The sequence below is a fragment of the Sinocyclocheilus rhinocerous genome, unplaced genomic scaffold (genome assembly GCF_001515625.1).
Source record: "Sinocyclocheilus rhinocerous isolate Xijiao unplaced genomic scaffold, SAMN03320098_v1.1 scaffold487, whole genome shotgun sequence".
NCBI classification, from domain to species: Eukaryota; Metazoa; Chordata; class Actinopteri; order Cypriniformes; family Cyprinidae; genus Sinocyclocheilus; species Sinocyclocheilus rhinocerous.
Window position 1 is genome coordinate 156,436 of NW_015662061.1, and position 25,871 is coordinate 182,306.

Here is a 25,871-nt window from a genome sequence, read left to right on the forward strand (position 1 = left end):
GAAACAGAGGGCAAATCTCTTAGGGATGCCTGAAAGCAATAATCAATTTTATTTAGATAGCTGCCTGTGGAATGCGTGTCACATTAGGGATGGCGTTTAAATTTAAAAGAGAGGCCAATGGCTACAGCAAACAAACAAGGTTCATCCAGAAACGGGTGATCTAATGTGCTGGTTATGCTCTGATTAAAGGATTAGGTTACCTAAAAATAAAACGTCTGTCATCGTTTACTCACCCTCATGTCGGTCTGACTCAGCATGCTGATATTTTTAACACAGCAGATGTGTTAAAAATATGATGAGTCTAAACATTTGTCTTTTCTATAGTGAGCACATCCTATAAGCTCCAAAGAGGACCAAAGAAAACATTGGAAAACCTAATAAAAATAGATCATATGACTTGTGAAGTCATGCAATGGGTTTGTGTGAGGTACAGGCAGAACTTTCAGAATTATTTGTAAAAACTCAAAAAAAAAAAAGGAAAAAATACTCATAAATCTTCAGAAAAAAAAAAGGTGAGTGAACCAGTTGCAATATTCTGAAGACATTAGAAGGCTGCAGTGGTGGAGGCCAAATGTATTTACATTTATGCATTTAGAAGATGCTTTTATCTGAAGTAACTTAACCTTGCATTTGAAGTATACATTGTATAAGTTCATGCATTACCTGGAAACTGAACCCATGACTTTGGTGTTGCTAGCATCATGCTATACCGTTTGAGCTATAGGAATGTAATTAAAATTGAATAAATAAATAAATACATTTGGGGTTTCCCCTCACACAAAGTCATATGGACAACTTTATGGTGTTTATTTGATTTTATTTTTTGTCCTTTTCGGCCATGGAACTGTTTATGGATGGAGTGAAGAAACTTCAAAATTTCAAAAATATCAGTAATATTGACTTTTTCATTTGTTTTTGTTTTTTTCCAATTTGCCCGAATCAAAACCACCATCAAATTCAAAACATAAAGTAAGATAAATCAAAAGACATATGGCTGTCATCCCAAAAAAAAAAAAAAAAGAAAGAAAAAACATTATTGGGCAGACATTTTCATTGTTGGGTGAACTATACCTTTAAGAACACCAGTGTTTTAGAAAAGTTAAAAAAGGGGAAATCCACAAGAGATAAATAGGACAGGATGAGAACACAGACTTGGCCGGACACACATTTACCCTGAAGATCAAAATAAAAGGCCTCATCAGCAAGTCTGTGGACCTTGTGGTTTGCCTGGTGATTCCAAATGACTCAAAAAAATGAGTTCACATCATACCTCATGCACTTTGCAGAACGTGGTTGAATCAGAAACAAAACATAAACATCTACATGCAGAGCAAAACCACACAGGACGAGCACCAGAGAGAAACACTGAGCAAATGAGTGACTTTTAGTATCATTAATATACTACTATAATTTCTGTTCATATTTTGAATTAGATTTTCATTTTATATTTTCTGTTTTCATTTAAATTGCCTTGGCAATTAGCTGAAATAAAATATGTTTAAAAAGAGACATGTAAGATTAAAAAAAACATTGTCAACATGTTTTTAGGAATGCAATGTTGTATACAATTTGAAAAAATATAGAATATAGGAATAAGTCCTGCTGAAGTGGAGATTTCTGGCTCAGTGCAGGAGAAAAAAAAATAATTTTGAGAAAACAGCCTTTAAAGATATGTATTGTAATTGAAATCTACAGATGCAAATAGATAAAAGTGCAATAAAATAAACACTTTACAGTCTATTTTGCATGTTTTCTTTCCACTAGTCGAGTAACGAAAAGTTCTTTATGGTTTTAGTTACTGATAATAACCCTGTTGAACAAATGAATAGTCGAGTGAAAGAAAGAATGCAAAAGAAAGCGTGCATGCACTTGGCCGTCTCTTTTACTGCATGCCTGGCAGTGCCCAAAAAGCGGCATTCCTCCCTCTCCATCTCTCATTTGACTTCTTTTTCCATCATTCCCGACATGGAACGTTCCAGTCACGGAAAGCCGCTTAAATGCGCAAATCACATGCCTATTACAATATCAAAGCGAGACTTGATAAAGATGACAGTGTGTGTGTGTTAACGGAAGCGCCGTGACCTCCCCGTGTGTTGGATGCCTCTCGTCAAGGCCTGAATGGTGCTTCTGTGGCTGGACATGACCGCTGACCTCTTTCTGCTGCAGAGTTTCCTTTTTACATGACGAGCCAAATATCCATCTCTCTCTCTCTCTCTCTGCGCTCTGAGTGGAATAATAAGTCGTCGCTGGATTCCCGAGGACGTTTCGTTTGCGTTTCATTGCCAGAAGCCCCCGAGGCTACAGCAGACGAGAAATAAGTTTTCCTAAACCTCACATGCGATATTAAAGTGTCCTCTTTGGAATGCTTCGTCACAGCAGTTGGGATACGTTAATTGACTATGAATTGAATATATGAATAATTGATGTGTTGTAACAAATTTGAGCAGTAGGAGAAAAACAGCAGAAAATGGGACTAAAAAATAATAAATTAGGCGACTTTGGGAAGTATGAAACACAATAGTCCTTTGAAAAAGCCAGATTAAAAGGGGAGAATATGAGCAACTACACTTTAGCATCTTATGATGAAAATGTGTGCTTTGCATGTGCAAAAGGTATTCTGGGTGGTTGCTAGGGTGGTTACTAGGCAAGTCCACCCTCAGGTTTCTATGATATTCTGGTCCCTAGATATGATTTGGGTAAACTTATGGGATTTTTCTTTTTCACAGTTTTATTGTTCACCAGGCAAAAATCAAAGTTTTATTGCTTAGGAAAGTACTGGCACACCTTTCCTCAACGCAATGCATGATTTGAGCTATCAATCATGTCTGTAGCACAAACTTCGTGGGACAAACGGTACCAATTTTTTGGAATTTAAACAAATGATGTTAGCCTTAGCAAGCACACTCCATATCCAATAATAACTTGGCTTAACTTGATTCCATTGACTGTAGTTTCACATTTTAGAAATTAGTTTTCTTAAAATTAGCATGTAGACCCAATTCAAATACCTCGTGTAGTGTGAATTGAAAACTGAACTGAATTGGGTCCAAATGACTCCAAATAAACTTGGAGGTGTCAAAAAAACGGAATAAACCTCAGGTTAACTAGTAGTTAGCAAAAACGCATTTTTTTTTTTGTCATTTGCATTTAATTTCTTTACATTCAACCCACTCAAATTTGTAAAATGGAGATTGACTTAATCTGACAATTATTGTTTTTGCATTAATTAAAACGTGACAGTGTATTTTTGGAACTAAATTGGGAGGGTAAATGTGTTATTTTATGCATTTTGAGTAGAAAGACCTGTTAGTGTTTAATGTTATTTTAGACATTTAAGAGTTTCTGTTGACCTTTTGTGGTTACCATAGAGCTGAAGACTAGAGCTTGTGGTTAGTTTGTGGGATGGATACACAGATGCATGATGCTTCTTGCAATCAACAATAGCTAGTAACTTTTTACATTTTCATTGCATTTCCATGCAAATGTGCTATGCTAGCCATTAGTCTTAACTAGGTAAGATTAAATATTTCCAGGGCCACCACTTCCTATACATAGAATAGTATGCAGTCTGTATATGGTCATCTCCTCTTCCTTGTCAGACAATCATAAAACACTTGCATGCAACATCCACCCACAACCTGAGCACGAGCTCCACTCTTCACCACAATGAGAACCACTGTAACTTTGACACAACCTCCAGAAACTGATTTTAAATGTACAATGCAATGTAACTTAACATTGAACACTGAACGAATCTTCACGTTTACCCAAAAACACTTGAATATACTGGAATCTACTTAATATAATCTGAGCTGATATAACTAAAAACATTGACGAAGTTCAAAATTTTGGGTCTGAAATGTTTTTGATAGAAGTCTCTTGTGCTCATCAAGACTGCATTTATTTGATCAAAAATACAGTAATACAAATGCTGATTTGTTGCTCAAAAACAGATCTTATCAATGTTGAAAGCAGTTGTGCTGCTTCTTGTTTTTGTGGAAACTATAATACTTTTTTCAGGATTCTGTGATGAATAGAAAAGAACAGCATTTATTTGTAACATTATAAATGTCATTTTTGATCAATCCAATACATCCTTGCTGAATAAAAGTATTCATTTCTTTTTTTTAATCTTACTGACCCCAAACTTTTGAATGGTAGTGTATGTCCAAAATTAATTTAAGGAAGTTAATTTTGTGCAACCACTTACCTTAAAGGGGTCATATGATGCTGCTAAAAAGAACATTATTTTGTGTATTTGGTGTAATGAAATGTGTTTATGCGGTTTAAAGTAAAAAAAACACATTATTTTCCACATACTGTACATTATTGTTTCTCCTCTATGCCCCGCCTTTTTGAAACGCGTCGATTTTTGCAATCGTATCAGAACTGCAAAATGGGAGCAGAAGACCATTTTTGGGCTTTATATTGGGGAAGAATAAGCAATCACTCATCTCAACGTGAGGTGATCAAGACTGAAGAAAAGAGACATTCGTTTGTGCACAACTACTTCCAGCAGATGTCTGGTCACATTTGCATTCAGCAGCGAAACGTTTTGATTTCAAAGGATGTTTGTGCACACAAGATGATGTTTTTGGTAAAATATACAAATAACCAATTTATCTATAATCCACTGTTTGTAAGCACTATTTGAGGATGAACACTATTTAAGCTCTATCAGCAGCATCACTTGTGGACGCGCGTTCACGACAGTATCATGACGCGAGCGTGTGGCGGTGCTGACCCAGATCCGGCGTAATGACATCATCACGCCGGATCTGGGTTAGCGCCGGCGCCATCATACGCTCGCGTCATGATACTGTCGTGAATGCGCGTCCAAAGTGACGCAGTAGAGACGAAAATGTGGAATAAAGTTGTTATTTTTGTTTTCTTTGAGTAAAAAAGTATTCTCGTAGCTTCGTAACTTTACAATTGAACCACTGATGTCACACGGACTACTTTATCGATCATCTTGGTACTTTTCTGGACCTTGAACGTGGTAGTTACCTTGCTGTCTATGGGAGGGTCAGAGCCCTCAGATTTCATCAAAAATATCTTAAATTGTGTTCCGAAGATGAACGAAGGTCTTACGGGTTTGGAACAACACGAGGGTGAGTAATTAATGACAGAATTTTCATTTTTGGGTGAACTAACCCTTTAATAACCGACAAAATGAGTGCTATCATTGTTTTCAGTGATCTACAATCTATACATTCCTGTTATTATCCCAAAAAATGTGTTTTAGGGTTTCACAACCCATTAAAGTGCACAAGTGATTCAGTTCACAAGTCATACGCATTCTTTATGATGATTTTTTTTTTGTCATATTTGGAGCTTGACAGCATCTTCCCCATTCAAAAAGCACCTGAGACAATCTGCTAAAGAAAAAAGTAATGAATTTAGTAAGGCATGAAAGGGAACAAATCATATTTTTGTTAAGGGTAATGATATTTTTGTGAACTCTTGAGAGTTATAAATAGTTACAGTCACATTTGCGGTGCTCCACGCATGCCTGCTATTGCAAGTGCATTACTGTAAATAAGTTTCCGTGTTTCGTTTTTCCAAAAGGAAGCGGAAATTGTTTACTGTGGTAGTTGATGGCATGCCACAGATGCTGTCCATCCTTAAGACGTCAGTGACACACATAGCTGAGATTCTTCCACTTAAGAAAAAATCAATAACCCGAAGCACGCAATAGATGCTCTGGTGGTAAACACCCGCTCTGCGAGTTGCATGTATGTGCGTGATCAGTGAAACAGATGCTGCTGGGCTCAGACAGATGTGGAGTAAAGGCACCAATTACAGTGGCAGCCCTGCCTCTGACACACACTATTACACACTCTATAATCTACCCTGCAAATCTCACTCCCACACAGTGTCAAAGGGGAACGAGAGAGAGAGCGTGAAGCAAAGAGAAAAACAGGCATAGAGAGCGAGAGGGGGGAAGCTTAGAGGCATGCAGAGAGTAAATTAGAGAAACGATGGACAGAAGAGGGCTGAAGGACAGGAGAATGAGGCTAAAAGGCTGAGTGTGTGCATATGGATGGGGAGAGCAGAGCATGATGGGTGTCATATTCGAACATATACTGATAGGGAAGTCAGGGAAAACACTGCCCATAATTGCTGCTCTAAGATCAGTTTCCTCTTCTCGAATCCAGCCCATAATTACTGGTCAGAAAGGAAAAGCTGACTCTAGAACAGCGGGAGCAGAAAAAAATCATATATATACACACACACAAATAAATTTGACCCTCTAACTCTAGAACTCTCTATTCAAATTCTAAAAATAAAAAACACTCGACCCTCTAACACTTGCACTCTCTATTCCATTTCTATTCTTACTACTTGTTTTCGTTTGATTTATTATCTAAAAAAAAAACCTTGCTACGTGTACTGCGTTAAGCTAACTGAGACTTGTCACAGCTCTTACATATTATTGCCTTTTTGTTAGTTTTGATTGTTCATTGTCCTCATTTGTAAGTCGCTTTGGATAAAAGCGTCTGCTAAATGACTAAATGCAAATGTAATGTAATATAAATACACAAATAGTGTAAATAAATATAATATAAATATAAAATACATTTATACATATAATTAATATATTTAATATATTCTTGGATTAAATTAGTTTTATTTAATGGACATATCTGATTTATTTTATTATTGTATATGTATGTATGTTTATACAAACACACACACAAATGTACTTAAATCAACAAACATACAAATTTTATATAATTTGTGTGATTGTGAATTTAATCTGATTTGTTTGTATGTGGGGGTAGATTATAAACTAATAAAAATACACTTATACATAAACCAATATATTACTTGTATATATAACAAATACTAGTCAATTAGTTGACCATTAACTCCCATCTCTAAAAAGACGTACAGTAAGGAAAGAGACGAACTTCTACGTCAGAGACTTCTGTTTACCCTTCAAATTTCTCACCCTCTGTCGATGAAAGCACAAGAATAAATATATGACACAAGACAAACAGGAAGTGGAGAACAGAGAACAGAACAGAATTAAAGGAAGTGGAGGGGAAGAGTAGAAAGTAAGGACAACTGTGGAGAGAGAAAGAGAGAGAGAGAGAAAGGAAGAGGGTGTTCACAGAGATAGCAGCATGTGGAGAAGCAGATTTTGGCTTGAATAAGTGAGCCTGTCTGGGCGTCCCTCTCGGCAAAGATCACTGTCATTAAAGTGCTACATGAGAAGACGCTCAGGGTGTGTGCACAGAGGCCTGGAGAGAGAGAGAGTGGGCTACATATCCTCCCAAAACCAGCCTGGGAAGACCCTCTGCTGTAAACGAACCCAACACAGATGCACACACACAGCTCTAGTGAACACTCCCTCGCTAACCAGCCACAGGCACACCTCCTTATTAGCTACAATAGTAAATCAACAAAGAGAGACTGGAGATCTCCAGGGAGAGAGCGAGTGAGCAAGTGTGCTCTGTCACGGGTGCTAATTTTACAAGCTAAATGACTCTTGTCTACACACTATGTTAGTTCTGTTCCAAGAACTAGCAAGTATAAAACACTTTTACAAGGCTTTCATAGCATTGCATTTTGGTTGCAGTTAGGATTCACTGCATTAGAACATTTTAAAAATATTCTAGAAACTTTTATTTAAAAAAAAAAATTTTAACAAAGACATGATGTGCAGTTTATGGAATTGAAGTACAAAAAATATCAGTAACAAACTGCAACTTTAAGGAAAAGTCACATTTGATCAATTTAATGCATCCCTACAGAATAAAATTTATTTCAAATCAAAATCTCCAAACCTTTGAATGATAGTATATAAAAAATACAACCACATTGCAATATAGAGCTTTCAAATGTTTTTTATGTATAAATTCTGATATAATATTAGATTAAAATATAATAATTTAATATTATATATAAAATAAAAATATATAAAAATTCTAATTCAACGAGCACAGGCAGAGCAGAGGCTAACCAGCGACACGATGAGAGGCGGCTTTGGTGGAGGGTTGAATGCAGTGCTGTCAGATTACCTCATGTCTCATTCACCGCTGAGAAAACTTTACAGTACAAAGCGCATAATATTACAAAAATAACGCCTTCCATTCTCGCTCGCTCTGCAATAGCATAATGGAACGTGCTCATGACGGATCATGTCTGTGTGAACAGAGTGTGCAGAGGTATGCAAATACATCCGTTGACAGGCAGGTAGGACAGTCTGTCGTAGCCCTCGGACCAAGGGATATGATTGGATGAACATTTGATGGTCCTACGCCTTCCACATACAATATAAATACATTTAGAGCACTTAACTTAGTGATTGCTTAGTGATTGAGAGTGACTTTCAACCAGCATAACAAAAATTTGTTTGAACCAAAACACCTACCCTGCCTTTAAAGTGACATTCTATTGCACTTCCCAAAGAAGGAAGTTGGAAACTCAGACTTTCCGAGCTGAAGCAGTCACTTATGACATTCCATTCGCGTTAGGAAGCTCCCTACGTGGGCAGTTCACTAGGCTGCACAATAGAGCTGTTCAGTGAGTTGTTAAAGGGGTTCACTTGAACTTTATGGACAGAAACACAAAAGGCAAATTGGGTTTGCAACCACGTGCCCTCTTGACCCTCGTTTTGTAGTTAACAAGCCAAATTGCATTTCGCACCTCAAAGACAAACAGCCCTAAGCACATGCTCGAAAGCAGGATGGAGAGAGTGAACGAGTGAGTGAGCGAGACAGACAGAACGGGGGGAAAACAGGAGCAGACAATTGCAGGAAAACAACTCAGAGGCCCTGAGAGGAAGAGACCGGGAGACAAACAAAAGACAGACATACAGAGAGAGAGAGAGCATGATGAAGGGCAGGGTTTTGCGTGGCGCACACACACACACACACACACACACACACACACACACACACCCAGCCGCCGGCCTTTCCCGTTTTACACAGCGGTTTCATTGTAAGTGTTCATGTGGCCGCTGTAACCCAAACAAATAAAAACGCTTCAAAACAGCTGCGAAATCTATTTGCCAGAGTCCGTGTCCATAAACGGCGGCTAAACGAGTTTAGGAGAGACGGAGATCATGGGCGTGTGGATTCAAAATGCATTTCTGTGTGATAAAAACAGCTCTGGGATTAGACTGCCGTGACGTTATGGGAGACGGAGCTTTGTTAAACATTCAGAGTGGAGCCCTGCCTTGCCATCAGATAATAACGTGGGGTGGGAAGAAAAAGAAACAGACAGTTTACAGTATGTTGTGTGTTAATATAAGTAAACCTCAAGTGGCTCGATCAGACTGAATCACCACCAAAAGGCCTTTTTAATTGCTCAGAGATGACCTTTTAAAACTCAGGAGACTTCAATGAGTTCTTAGCTAAAGTCAACATTAAACAGAATGTGCAACCTATTTTACTTTCATAAACATTTTTATGATTTTATCCTTCAGGAATTGATTAGATAGTGAAAAGTGGGCATTATATACTAGAATGAACCCAGATGGGTCGCCTAAATGTGCCGTCCCATCCTGAACCATCTCCTGCTCCCACTTTTGAGGAGACTTTTTCTCGACATGTCCCAACTTTTTAACTTCATATTGACTTTAAATATTAATTTTGTCTGAAATGTTTCTCATTAAATTGGTTTGGAGAATTAAAAATAGACATAAATTAGACAATTGTTGACATATATAAGAGTATAGAGCTATAAAATGTATGTGGATTGCAGCTCAGATCAATTTGATGAGAATTTTTTGAGATGATGTTGAGATCGCTGACTTTTCATTGCAGACTTTAGGATCTTGTAAGAGGACTTAAAAATGTTTTGATGGATATGCTTCTTACAAACACGCAGATTTTTGCTTCACAAGATGTTAATTGATGAACTGGAGTGGTGTGGATTACTTGTGGATTATTGTGATGTTTTTATCAGCTGTTTGGACTCTCATTGTGACGGCACCCATTCACTGCAGAGGATCCACTGGTGAGCAAGTGATGGAATGCTACATTTCTCCAAATTTGTTCTGATGAAGAAACAAACTCATCATCTTGGATGGCCTGAGGGTAAATTTTCAGCAAATTTACATTTTCAGGTAACCTAGATGAATTTAACTGATTGTTGATTTATTCATTTGCTTATTTACTGTTTGTTTGTTTTTGTCATTTTTTTCTCTTTTTATCCACCATGTAAACCTCTAATCAGAACATACTATTACTGTACATACTATTATTTTAGCCAGTTTATGGCATATGTGACTAAACTACATTTCCCATGATTCTTTGGGGCATCACAAGAATGTTAAAAGCATTATTTAAACACCTAAAACATATCCTTTGCTCTTTGTTTTGGGCCACAAAGCATCCTGCCTTTGTCAGGAAGTGTAAAAGAGAGCATGAAATATGAACTTGTCCGATACATTTATTTTGTTCCAACTAAAACCACTCGAACACCCATCATGTCATAATTACTCCCATGCAGAAACTCCTCAGGAGGACTTGAAGGGAGCAAAAGGCCCCCACCGCAAAACCAAGAAACTCAGTTAGCGCACTTTACAAATAGAGAAAAATGTGTCTGTGTGCCTTTGGTGAGAGTAAATAAAGAGCCGCAGTCGGTAATGTGGTGTTACAGCAGGACTGGAGAGCATTTAAAGCGGTTTAAGTTTGAAGAGCTCCTTTTTATGAGAAGAGCGCTGCCATATTTCAAAAGCACACAGAGAGACGGCGTGAAAGAGAAGCGGCAGCCGAACGCCTCAGCCGGCTCCTACTGTAACCGCATCGCAGCTATTTTGGTGACAATCGGGAAACAGTGACCGTGCAGAAGCCCATCAGGGGGGATAAGTACCTCGTATTTGCTTAAATGCGCACTAGATTATTTCAGACTAAATCCTCAAACGGTGTGGTATCTCCCATCCTCAGATGAATGAGGGATTCTGGACAAAGCAGCCATGGGTCAATGCCACTGTTTCTTACGTATTAAGCATAAAAACAAAAACACAGAACCTTTTCTTCTAAATATAACCTAAATAAAACTAGTGCCCTACTCAAACAAAGATACACTCGTATTCATCATAATTACATTTGTCTAAAATCAAGCGTAGCGTTAGTTCTGGCAGGTCATGTTAGTCAAGCTCGCATCAGCTGATTCTCAGCTGATCCCCATCTACCTATAGGAGTACGACACCTATCTAAGCATTCATATATAAGATCCCTCAGTATTATCAGCAGTTTTCGCATTGCTCAATAGCTAATTACTGCATGGATGCGCAGGGAGTTCTTGCCCAGAACAGAACCATACCGCCAATCCAAACTGTATGCTAATTGTCAGTCATCTTTGACGATAGTGGTCCTGACAGAAATATATACTTTTTGTATGGTTAATGAAGAATTGCAAGCTATTTTCTTGCAAATGTGAACGCATTGCACCTACAACTTTGTTTACCAAAGTTTGTACATTTTAGTGGTTTACTTTCATTTATGAACATATTTATTTCCTCCCTCCTTTTTGTTTAAAATGTATTTATTTACATTTAAATCAATTAATTTTTTTCTTTTCATCCACCCTGTAAACCTCATTAAAATTATAAATAAATCATAAATAATTAAAAAGAAATGTATTAACTGATCATTCATTTATATTGATCTATTTATGTATTTATATATTTGTTTATATTTTTTATTTAATCATTACATCCAAAACTAAAGTTGAAAATATTTAAATTGTATCAGGGGCGCGGGAAGATGTTTTCGGTTGGGGGTGCTATGTGTGTCCGTGTTGGGTGAAGGGGGGGCGGGGTCACCTCATTTGACAACTCCACAAAGCACTACATGTGCGTCGATATGAACACTCGTTTAAGTGGCATCTCATGTCTGATACCACGCGCCAACGTCACGTGTTCATGAGGATTAAGCTAATCATCCCATATAGAAAACATCACAAGTAAAATTAATCATGTTTATAAAGATAAACATGGGTTTGTTATAGACCACTTACAATTTATATTTCAGAGATCATTACAAATAAATTATTAAATGCTAAAACTGAATAAATTTAAATGAACAAACTTGCCGTCGCATTTGCAACAATGTGAAAACAGGGGGTGCTGCAGCCCCCTCAGCACCCCTACTTCCCGTGTCCCTGAATTGTATATATTAACTTTTTATTCCTCCATGAAAAAATATTAATAAATCCGAAATAATAAAATTCATTTTTATTATTTAGGATTTATTTATTAACTGATTATTTATATATTATCTGATTATTAATTAATTAATTAATTAATTAATTAATTCATGCATTTATTTAAAATTATTTTATCATTACCTCGTTTTTGTTCATTATTTATTCATGCATTCATATATTTTTTTTCTCTCTTCCTCCATGCTATAAACCTTATAAAAATTATAAATAATTAATAAATAATAATAAAAAAGTATCTGTATTATTTTTACATAATAATAAATAAAAGAAAAACATAGCTGCTGAGAAATCGAGACTCCTGATTCTAGAACAACAAATAAATAAATACAGATTATATGGAGATTTTGCTATTGGAAAGGAAGAGGTGTCCTCCCGGAAACCCTGTTGGGAAAATGCATGGGATATCAAAAAAAGTCATGCATTTTTAATGGCACCTTCAGCACACCCTCGACAGAAGTTCTGCGATTGTGCTGGGTGCATGATGACAGGCAATTGGGAAAGTAACGCAGCAGTTGGCATGATCAAGAGCCCTTCATGCAAACACACACACACACAAGTACACACTCTGTCACCACACTTGACGCGATCCGTGTCTGATCCGGGAGCTTCTTAATCTGTCTGCACTCAGCGAGGAGGCCGAGCCTCTGCCTTAATCTCTCAGGGAGAAAATCCCTTTGCCTCTGAAAGACACTCCCACCGCACTGCCGCACCTCAAATACACGAGACGCACACAGCACGCTTTGATCAGGGCTAATACACGCCACAGTTGATCCGTGAAGATAGCAAATGACCCATTATGACATCACAAAAACTGGTGGCAAAACAAACTAAGACCCGAGAGCCGCCACAATGACCCTTTGCGGTATTATCAGAGAGGGGTCTGTAAATATGACTCAGAGGATCTTCATCTGAAATTCATGAGCCGTCGAGTGCCGACTTGTTCACTGTGGTTTTGTTTGCTGTCGAATTCCCGTCGAAATGAATGTGTTTTGCAAAAAAAACAGATAAATGTTGTTCTTTTGAACTTTCTATTCATCAAATAATGGGAAAAAAATTTATCACAATTTTCACAAAAAATAAACCTGATAATACCTGATAATAATAAATGTTTCTTGAGCAGCAAATCAGCATATTAGAATGATTTCTGAAGGATCATGTGACACTGAAGACTGGAGTAATGATGCTGAAAATTCAGCTTTGCATCACAGGAATAAATTACATTTTAAAATATATTCAAATAGAAAACAATTATTTTAAATTATAATAATATTTTACAATATTACTGTTTTTACTGTATATTTGACCAAATAAATGCAGCCTTGACAAGCATGAGAAACTTTTGATTGTCACACTATATATCGGAGAAAATCCAGCCTTCTCCATATAATGTAAGTGGATGGTGACCACAACTTTCAAGCTCCTAAAACTACCATAAAAGTTATATGAAACTTGGTGTAAGGCAGGGGCGATTCTAGGATTTTCATTTTAGGGGGGCTCAGCCCCCAATGAGGGTATAATATATATATATAAATAAAATTTAAAAAAATGTTTGACTAATATGGGTGGTATACTAAACTTATATACCAAAAAGTGTTGTATCCCACTGTATTGCATAGATAGGTATAACATATAACTGAATAAGCCAAATACAAATCTTCATGATCTCACACACACCTGTTTACTGTACACACACAAAATTTTACTGTTTGCATTTCTAGTACAACCCTCTTTCCTTAGCTCAAGTATGCAAACCTCTTTGCCACATGCACTGGAATATGTATTACATTGTAAGTTAAATTTTCAAATGAAAATGGCAACATGATTGTTTTATAAAGTATGCGTTCATATGTGCTTCATTTTCATGAAAAATGTGCAAATTCCATACCTTCCCCAACCTTGCATGTTTGTTTATTTATTAAACATTTTGGCAAATCTGATGCATTCAGCTACCAAAAAGAGTGCAGTGATCTCTTCTCCATTTAACATGCACCATTACACATTTCCCACCAAAATTACTGCTGATTTCATCTGGGTCTAGTTACCAGCTGCATGGGAAGTTAACTGCTACAAAAGCAGCGCGTAACTGTGCTACTTGACTAAACTGTGACCAATTATCTGCGCAACATCGCAGAGGAGATTGTATTATTTGCGAAACCAGTTGATAGTGCGGTGCAGAAGTATTTTGACTGTGCAGCGTGGATCGATGTGCACTTTCAGCGGGTCATGCTGTGCGGTCCCTCTCACGCTCACTGCAATGCTGCAGTTTGGTCTGCTGTTATGGTGCTTTTTGCTCTCAGAGCAATACTTTGTAAAAATGAGGGGATATTATGGCAAACACTGATTTGAAAAGGGAATTGTGCATAATAATTGTTTTAAGGGGTTTGATTTGGCATTGTGAAAAAGGACAAAAGGTGCTTTGTGTCGACCTCTTCCATAGACAGAAGGAGAAAAAAAAAAGTACAATAGCTTTACTTATATTTGTAAACTTGCCAGGTTTGAATATGATCAAGGACATTTCAGAGCTACAACGGAGGGGAAGATTTTAAAAGAAAAGTATCTTACATTTTGGTCCGTTCCTTGATTATGTACATATATATATAATGTAAGTATAGGTATATACACACATTTACATTTAAAATTATCTATTTTATAAATATTTTATTTATTTTATTAATATATATATATTTTTTTTTTAATATATATTTTATATATTTTTTTATATTAATTTGTATATAATTTTACACATTTTTATATTATATATATATATATATATATATATATATATATATTAAAGAGCAATTGTAATAAAAAATCGATAGCCACACTGAATTTAAATAAATGTACAACAGTCATCCCATAAAAATCATATCATCCCATAATCATAAATGTTTAATTTATACTAAAGTTATAAAATTGCTAATTAAAACATTTATAGTATCTTATATATATATATATGTATTTATCTATACATTTGTTATATTTAATTGTATGTTCATACTTTTTATATATATAGTGCATTTTATATTATATAATGCTATTACATATACATAAGTATACATCATGTGAAAATTATATATATATATATATATATATATTCATTTTTGATTAAAAAAAGTAAATTCATATAATCATAAATATATATGTTTTCTATAAATATATAAAAGCACAGTGTATAGGCCTACAATATGCAAAATAACTTCTTTGTTTTATGGACAAGAAAATAGATTTTGAGCAACATGAGTGTGAGCAGATGATGACAGAATTAGCATCTTTCAGCAAATCAATTCTCAAAGCTCCAGCAGATGATATCATCAAAACCAACTCCTTCCACGCTTAACTTGCTAGATTCAAAAAGGATTTCAAACCCCTGTCTGGCGGCTGCGAGTAGTGTTTTGTTTTTGCGAGGGTGCTCTGGGAAGTTTCAAACACGTGACATTTGTGCGCCCACACACAACACATGGTTTCCAGTAGCGCTAATCTCTCTAAACGGACAGAAACAAAACAAACAAAACGGCTCACATATGCTAGCATGTTTCTATGGATAAGATACTCAATAGTGAGGGTGAGTTCATCTGGTTCTGGAGCAGGTGTAGCAACACAAGCATGCCAAAATCGTCCCTCTCCTTCCTCCTCTTGCCCTTTGGCCGCATGCTGAGTCTCGGTCGTGCGTTTTCTCTAGTGTTTGATGCACTCGAACCCCCATCCCCCTTCTCCGGCTGTCATTCATGACCTCTCTTAACACACACACATACACATTTGCAACATAAACACTGACAAACACATACCGTTTGGCCGGTCAGACCTGTTTTCCTGCTTCCTCTCCTAATTTGCATTCTTAATCATTACGATGGGATGTTGCATGCCTGTATGAATGCGTTGTCGAGTACTTCCCAAACAAACACAGTAATCAAAGTAATGTTAAAAGTGACACAAAATCACAACAATGGCAGTCAAAGACTCATTTAGCTAATCGAAAATTGGGTTATAGTCAATAAACACCCCATATCATGAGGATCTTCCTTAATTTAATTTCACAGAGTCAATTTCTGTGCCTGTGATCCTCGGGATAACCCTGAGTTTGTACATGACTGAATAACAATGCACTAACAGATGTCTTCTTTGTGTCGATACGACGTGTGTGTATGTATGCGTTTGAGCGGGGGGTGGGTACACTGGTGTGAGCGAGTGTGTGTGTGTGTGTGTGTGTGTGTGTTTGTCTCATCCATTTGAAAGGAAATCCCATTATAATCCAGATTGAATGCTGAGGGCACAGTCAATGTCAAACTCATAACCTCTTCAGCAACTCCAGGTTTGGGCATTTTGAATGAAAGTAAAGCCGAATCTGAAAGCAAAATTAAAAAAAGTAAATACATATAATCATAAATATATATGTTTTCTATAAATATATAAAAGCACAGTGTATAGGCCTACAATATGCAAAATAACTTCTTTGTTTTATGGACAAGAAAATAGATTTTGAGCAACATGAGTGTGAGCAGATGATGACAGAATTAGCATCTTTCAGCAAATCAATTCTCAAAGCTCCAGCAGATGATATCATCAAAACCAACTCCTTCCACGCTTAACTTGCTAGATTCAAAAAGGATTTCAAACCCCTGTCTGGCGGCTGCGAGTAGTGTTTTGTTTTTGCGAGGGTGCTCTGGGAAGTTTCAAACACGTGACATTTGTGCGCCCACACACAACACATGGTTTCCAGTAGCGCTAATCTCTCTAAACGGACAGAAACAAAACAAACAAAACGGCTCACATATGCTAGCATGTTTCTATGGATAAGATACTCAATAGTGAGGGTGAGTTCATCTGGTTCTGGAGCAGGTGTAGCAACACAAGCATGCCAAAATCGTCCCTCTCCTTCCTCCTCTTGCCCTTTGGCCGCATGCTGAGTCTCGGTCGTGCGTTTTCTCTAGTGTTTGATGCACTCGAACCCCCATCCCCCTTCTCCGGCTGTCATTCATGACCTCTCTTAACACACACACATACACATTTGCAACATAAACACTGACAAACACATACCGTTTGGCCGGTCAGACCTGTTTTCCTGCTTCCTCTCCTAATTTGCATTCTTAATCATTACGATGGGATGTTGCATGCCTGTATGAATGCGTTGTCGAGTACTTCCCAAACAAACACAGTAATCAAAGTAATGTTAAAAGTGACACAAAATCACAACAATGGCAGTCAAAGACTCATTTAGCTAATCGAAAATTGGGTTATAGTCAATAAACACCCCATATCATGAGGATCTTCCTTAATTTAATTTCACAGAGTCAATTTCTGTGCCTGTGATCCTCGGGATAACCCTGAGTTTGTACATGACTGAATAACAATGCACTAACAGATGTCTTCTTTGTGTCGATACGACGTGTGTGTATGTATGCGTTTGAGCGGGGGGTGGGTACACTGGTGTGAGCGAGTGTGTGTGTGTGTGTGTGTGTGTGTGTTTGTCTCATCCATTTGAAAGGAAATCCCATTATAATCCAGATTGAATGCTGAGGGCACAGTCAATGTCAAACTCATAACCTCTTCAGCAACTCCAGGTTTGGGCATTTTGAATGAAAGTAAAGCCGAATCTGAAAGCAAAATCGAGGCTAAGGACACAATAGCAGCTTAATTAGATGTAGTTCAAATACATCACACTACAAATGGGTGTAATTCATTAAGCACATCATAATCACTAATTTTGTATGTAAATCACTGCAGTGATTCGCACATGATTAGCGCAATTAAATTACAAGTCTATTCTTACTCGAGTATCTTGTTACAACTTTCTATGTAGATCAATAAATTCGGTTAGGGCAGAGAGACACCAATCAACCAATCTGCAAGTTAGTTTTGTAGAGAATAGCAACGTTTTTGGCAATTGTTTGGAATCTTTCCCTGTAAATTGTGTACATTTCTTGTATTGATTAAAGGACGAACAAAAGCAAGAGCAAGCAGGCTAATCCATCAGCACAGACACATGGGGGTTTCTACATGCAGGATGGAGTGAACAAAAGGATTTCAGCGCTTATGTAATGCCCATATGGGTCTGAACTATGATAGAATCTGCATGATATATATATATATATAAAAAAAATTGTATCTTCACAAGACTCCTCAGAGTAACGCTGAACAATTACACTTCCAATATGCTTATAAAACAGTTTATGGATTAAAATGTTTTTTACAGACCAAAGAGTTACTAAACTAAACATTTCAGACTCAAAATGCTCTCAGGAATCTTTTTAATCATTAACAAAAAATCGAGAACTATAATATGTGCAATTAAAACTGGCTGATACTGAGTCAACAACTATGTCCACATTTTGATTAACAAAAGTGTTATTTCCTGTATCATTAGCAAAATCTGATAGCCTTGTCAACTAATAATAATAAAAAAGTGCTGTAAGAAGGCATCCTAGGTGTATATGACTTTCTTCTTTAAGATGAAACCAGTCAGAGTTATATTAAAAATTGTCTTTGATCTTCCAAGCTGTTTAATGGTTTTCAGCGGGTGTTGCAGTGCATCAGTCCAAAAGAAGTGAAATAAAGCGCATCCATCCATAATAAAAAGTGCCTGACACGGCTGCGGGGGGTGAACAAAGGCCTCCTGTAGCGAATCGATGCATTTTTGTAAGAAAAATAACAATATTTAAAATGTAATAATCACTTTAATCTAGCTTGCGCTCAGTTGTAAACGGAAGCAGTTCCGGGTGGATGACGTAGGACGTCGGCGTTGCACATGCGCCGCTCAGAAGTGACGAACGCGGAAGCGCAGGGGAGAGATCAAAACAAAACAACGGTCACGAATTAGAAGTACAAAACGAGGATTTGTAAAGAAGAATGTCAGAGGATTTCGATATAAGCCAAGAGGAGACTGGTTTTCCTTTGCTAAAGTAAGAAAACTTTGCTTCTTTTGCTCCTGTAAACAAACATTGGTTTTCACGAGACTCACCGGCGCATACACAATGCTGACCTCATACGTCATCCGCCCAGAGCTCCTTCCGTGTACAACTGTTGGCACAAGCTAGATTAAAGTGATTATTACGTTTTGAATATGGATATTTTTCTTACAAAAACGCATCGATTCGCTACAGGAGGCCTTTGTTCACCCCCCGCGGCCATGTGAGGCACTTTTTATTTTGGATGGATGCGCTTTATTTCACAGCGTATCCATGTGACGCAGCTGACACAGAACAGCATACGCTGTTTACTTCCAGCGGATACCGTCATTGCGTCCAACAGGTAAACTTATTTACTCACTAGTCTGCTTTTACAGCTTCATTGTGTTTATAATCACACTCTTGAAAACTTTTTAAGTTAAACTTTCTAACTTTTCTAGAATTGAATTAAAGATTTAAAGAGTTGTTGGAAGCTTAATGGTGGTGATGTTGAAGTCATGTGACCGTGGTGTAGTTTGCTTATAGCCTAACATTAGCTGTGTACTTATGGCGACTGTATTTAGGCTTCCAAAATTCATAAATGTTGTTAGGATTATTGTGACGAGTGGGGGCGGGGCCGAGAGCCGTGGGAACGGAGCGAGGCCGGTGGAGTAATTGATAATGAGCGACACCTGCACCACTCACCGGTCTCGAGTCCCACGGAGGAGCTCCGGAAGGATAAAAGGAGGAGTTACGACAGTGAAAGAGGAGAGAGGACCAGGCCTGGACTTTATTTTGTGTTTTGTGTGCGGCAGTCGTCCGCGAGGGGCTGCTGCTTTACTTTCATTTTGTGTTTGTTTTATTATTAAAGTATTTAAATGTTCGCCGGTTCCCGCCTCCTTCTTCCCGAACTACGAACGTTTGTTACAATTATCATGATGAACAAAACATGAGCAAATCATAAACTTTTGTTGGTCACAGAGCTTATTTTCAGCAATAATCCAAAAGCCAATGAAAAAATTCCATTGGGCTTTTGTCAAGGAAAACAGGGTGATACTAACCTACAGGTAGGCCTAAAAATTAGGCCATTTCATCCCTGCAGCACTCAATTTAACACATTAATTTAGTCCAATTGATAATAATTAAAAAAACAAAACAAATGTAATCATGCCCCGATCCACTGTTTTTAACAACAGCACAACACAATGAAACACAATAGAGGGGTCAAAGTTGAAAATGCTTTTGTTCCAGTTTTGTAAGCCGCTTTGATTAAAGGCATCTGCTAAATGCATAAATGTAAATGAGAAGTTTTAACTTGACTCGGTGGGGGACACTGAGATGAATACTGTATGTACACACATTAACAATTAAAAAAATACGACAGATAGATATTTCATGCGCGTATCAGTGGGCGGGGCTAAACAGGCAGTGATGTAGAAGCAGGCGTTGATCTTCTCCTGCGGAGGCGGTGCTTAGCCACACTATTACATCATAAAGTGGCACATTCCAAAACGAGTCGTTTTCTGAGCTTGGTTTCAATAAAAGCTGTTTTTAGACTAGGGATGCTCCGATCCGCCTTTTTCGCCTCCGATACCGTTTCCGATACCTAGGGTTCGGTATTGGCCGATACCGATACAGATCCGATACCAGTGAAGTTTTTTTCCCTCATTTAAATAAATGTAGAATTTATATATCTCTGTGTGTGGAACTGATAATCATTCTTTCACAATCTACTAGATACAGACTACTTCATTATAAAGAAAAATTAAATAAACAATAAATATGAAAAAATATAGGCCTATGTATATTTATAATCTATGACAAAAATGTATCATAAACTAGGTTAGTGGATAATTCAGCAGCAAAAGTTATTCTAGAAAAATCAGTGCACAATAATTTTAGAAATACAAACATTTAGTAAAAAAAACAATATTTTGTGGGGAACAAATAAAAGTGTTGCACTAAATATGGTAAAATGTTACACATTGCTATTTGTATTATTATAAAATCCATTCATTAAAAACATTCATATACAGTGGGTACGGAAAGTATTCAGACCCCCTTAAATTTTTCACTCTTTGTTATATTGCAGCCATTTGCTAAAATCATTTAAGTTAATTTTTTTTCCTCATTAATGTACACACATAATTCGCACAATCGGGGAAAAAATAAATAAACAAATCTCGGATTTGGATCGGCTCTCTCTGACCCATACCCGATCCGAGAAAAATTGTACTATCGGAGCCGATACCCGATATGAATATCGGATCGGCACATCCCTATTTTAGACTAACGAGAAACTTTTGAGTTTTGAAATTTACAGAATGTTTTTATAGTACCGTATTGGCCCGAATATAAGACGACCCTGATTATAAGACGACCCCCCTTTTTCCAGATGTACCTTTTGGAGGTAGGATCTAAACCATCTTAAAGCCTGCCCTTGAATACCTGTATAGTTTTGTAATCGATCTATGAGTATGTCATGATCTACAGTGTCGAACGCAGCACTCAGATCAAGTAAAACTAGCAATGAGACGCAGCCTTGGTCTGATGCAAGAAGCAAGTCATTTGTAATTTTAACAAGTGCAGTTTCTGTGCTGTGGTGGGGCCTGAAACCTGACTGAAATTCTTCATAGAGATCATTTTTTTGCAGGAAGGAGCGCAATTGTGCAGACACAACTTTTTCTAAAATTTTTGACATAAAAGGAAGATTTGAGATGGGTCTGTAATTTGCCAGTTCACTAGGATCTAGTTGTGGTTTCTTAATAAGAGGCTTAATAACCGCCAGCTTGAATGGTTTTGGGACGTGACCTAAAGACAACGACGAGTTAATAATATTGAGAAGCGGTTCTTCTGCTACAGGTAACAACTCTTTCAGTAATTTTCAGATGTATTTCCAAGAAAAAAACATCGTCTTATATTCGGGTCAATACGGTACATTGTCAAAACATCAAGGGAAATTTGATTTCTCAGTTCATGACCCCTAAAAACCTATATTGGTCGACCACTAGTATATAGTGCACATGGGACAGTAGTAGTATTGCAGCGCTAAACACATGAGAGAGGGGCAGAGGGGCTTAGATTAGAGATTATTAACACGAAACACAGACTAATCAATTCAACAGAAAATCCCATGAACCGCAAGAAGAACCAAGGAAATGAGAGGACGAGAGAGAAACGACAGAAGGGAGAGAGATTATTAAAAAAATTAGCAGAATATTTGCAAAGAAAGAAAGCTGGGCACCGGCATGCCTATTGAGAGAAAAAGAGAACCATTTCAGTGGAACAAAACAGCAATTATCCTGTTGTTATGCTGTTGACAGGTTTCATAGGCAGTCATGTGTGGATGCATAATGTGCTGAAGAAGGCAATGCAAAAGAGAGTGAGAGGTAGTGTGTCTGGCATTGATGAACTCTACCCGTGTTCATGCACGCTTGTGGAGTGTGAAGGACCGACCATGGTGTTGATTTGGTGAAAATGAGCCAAAATGCTTCAAGACATCCCTGCTTGATACAGCAGCACATCTGCTCAGCGATCACGAAGCCTGCTGAAATCATCTCTTAGTCTGCTGCACCAAGACACTATTATTAATATCTTTTGTCTGAGATGAAGATGCTTTTATTTAAAGTGACAGTGCACTTATTACAGGTTCAATCCCGCTCATAATGTGTAATTAACCTTTAGACTTGCTTCTCTTACATAAAGTACTCAAATTGTACTGCTATAAAGCTTTAATGTGTACCACAGTACTAAATGATTACAATGTTCCATGGTATTTACATCATACAGGACAACTAGGTACTTCAAAGAAAACCATGGTACAGTTGCAAAAAGTACCAAGTTTTGGACAGGTACTCACACAGCAGCAGAATACAGTTGTCAGTCCTGTATATGGCTGCGTTCACACACATTTCGGTTATTTATGGCCGTGACATTTGCGTCTAGAATATAGCGGGTTTACATGTGTAGTTTCGGTAACTTGAAGAAACGCAGATATGAGCTAAGTGTCATCTGAAGGTTTAAATTCAGTCATCAATCAGTTTTGTGGTCTGCATGCGACTCAAATGCTCCGGTCTTTACTCAGGAATAAAAGCTGCCGTCGGTTAATTAAGATTTGACAAATGAAATCGCACGTCAATTGAAATTCCATTGTGTAAAATGTGAAAAGATTTTGCAGTTTTGGACGTCGCCATCTTTGATATTTACTTTAGTCACTATTGCTATGGTTACAGGTAATAGTCACAAATAGAATACAGGCTTGACTTCAGCTGTATGTTCGTACAGACAGTATCAAGCCTTTTTTGTAAGTTGCTGTGTGAACAGGACATTTTGAGACTCAACCCTATAAATAAACATGGTTGTCAATCCCAAAAACTGACAGTGTGAACGTACAGTGAAGCACCGAAATTTTGGAAATGGTTTTGGAAGTCCGAAATCATTGACGAAAACAGTGAACTGTTGATGTGTGAACAAAACTTGTTTTTACTTCACCTGTTAGTGATTTCTTCATGTTATAATAAATGTCATGAAAACAAATTTTTATATCAGCCCTTTTTTAATGTTTATATAACAACAAATTAGAGTAGAAACTTAATTCTATTATTAAAAAGTAGATATGTGCAATTTAAATATTTGTACTTTTTTTTTTTTGAGTGTTGATTATAAGGCTAAATAAATGTGATTAATTAATTGATTATTAAATAAACTTTTTGGTTTTGGCTGAATGAAAACTTAAATCTCAGTTTCAGTAAAAAAAAAAAAAAATGGTGCATCACTAGTAATATGGTGATCTTGGAGGTAGCATGAAGTACCATAAAAACCATGGTACATAAGTTTCAGTACAACAAAATAAATCTGGTGTAGAAACAACAGAGATATTTCTAGTAAACTCAGAAACTACTAGTAAATTTCACAAATAATTACAAAGAAACGGCAAATAACACATTGAATTAAACATGACATTTTGAAGTAAAAAGACTGAAATAGTATTTTCTTGTAAACTTACTTTTATTTACAATTTTGAAAATAATTTTTTAAAGAAAGTGTACGAACCTAGCAACCCCCTAGCAACCACCAACAACCCCCTAGCATCATGAGATCTGCACTCATAAATTTCCCACTAAATATGAAAAAATGTGTTTTGTTCTGTATGGTAGCTGACAGTGCACATCAGTGTGACAACTGCACACATCTCCCATGCAGACAGATCCATTTTCTGCATTCTCTCTGAACTAAATGACTTATAGGAGCCTGATAAAAATGCTAATTTTAGAAGAAAATTTCAGATGGCACTTAGAGGCTTTTGCAATTGAGCTCTTCATATATATATATATATAGAGAGAGAGAGATATCTATCTATATTGTCAAGTAACAAATCAACTCGGCGCAAAAGCTACAAATGCACGTAAGGTGTATAAGGAATAACAGTTCGCATCCTAAATGACCTGCAGTCTGTTGAGTTGTGCTTTCTTTGGTTGGTTAATCTGTGTTAAACTGGCAACTGTGCACAGATGCAACAAACATCAAACAACAAATGTAACATCAAGCGCCGTGACGTCACAGCCATATGTACGTCTTCTTACCTTCCGCAGTTAAAAGCGTTCCTTCACTCTACCTGCCTCACAAACACTTCAGCACAGTCTGGTGTCGGTTAATGTGCGTCAAACATGGAAAAGTCCGGTCCGCTCGCGGCTCCTGTCAGGGCTCTGCTCTGTGCTGTTATTCCCGGAGCATCGAAACTTCCCGGTGAAGCAACCGACAGAACGCGAGACGCGCAGCGCAACACGTGGATGACAGACAGACAGACAGACGCACTGTAACACTGAAGCTGAAAGTCATTTCTCATGGGAATGAAACTGAGGCAGGGAGCGGTGCGGTAACATCTTACACAGACCCACAGCGACACCCTTCGGGCAGAGATGGACTCACGTCTGCTAGTTCACTCGGGATTAAAAAATCTGCCTATCCATCATATTTATGATACCATCCCCATCATCTCTTTACTGAACCTATCTCTCAAATCATATACTTATCTATCTGTCTATATCTCCAACTGTGTGTGTCTATCTGTCTATCTATAGGCTATTTGTTTTCTATCTATCTATCTATCTATCTGAAAAGACTGAAATAGTATTTTCTTGTAAACTTACTTTTATTTACAATTTTGAAAATAATTTTTTAAAGAAAGTGTACGAACCTAGCAACCCCCTAGCAACCACCAACAACCCCCTAGCATCATGAGATCTGCACTCATAAATTTCCCACTAAATATGAAAAAATGTGTTTTGTTCTGTATGGTAGCTGACAGTGCACATCAGTGTGACAACTGCACACATCTCCCATGCAGACAGATCCATTTTCTGCATTCTCTCTGAACTAAATGACTCTTTCGTTATAAGGGGACTCAACTTCCCTAACTGCAGTAACACACATCTGCTGCCCACGCTCTGACAGGTGGAGAGAGTCAAACGCTGACACGCCAAAGCTCACGTCTGGCTCAACTTGATTCAGAGCTTTGAAATAACAAGATCTCTTTGGCTTTGATGCTGCCTAATTACTTCCACGAGAAATGGCATTTTATCATGAACGAATGAACCAGAGCTTGAAAAAACACTTGGAGCCACCGGCCATGTAAGAATGCAAACCATTCCAAATGAAGGAGCCTTACAGAGCAGCCGATGGAGCATGGCATATTCAATACAGCTCTTCATCTGAGAGGCTATACTTGTAAAATGGACATAAACTAATATGCATTCAAGATTTTTTATATGCACATAGATATATAAAAGAACGTCTATATTGCAACTC

At 37.4% G+C, this 25,871-nt stretch overlaps 1 protein-coding gene across 1 annotated transcript in view; it reads right to left on the reverse strand.

The window, feature by feature from the left end:
* LOC107727420 (plexin-B1-like) overlaps positions 1 to 24,970 on the reverse strand; it is a 75,403-nt gene extending 50,433 nt beyond the window's left edge. Inside the window, exon 1 of the mRNA XM_016537287.1 lies at positions 24,647 to 24,970. The gene's annotated coding sequence lies outside the window, so the exon portion shown is untranslated. The remainder of the gene's footprint in view (positions 1 to 24,646) is intronic.
* Between the last annotated feature and the right edge of the window lie 901 nt (positions 24,971 to 25,871).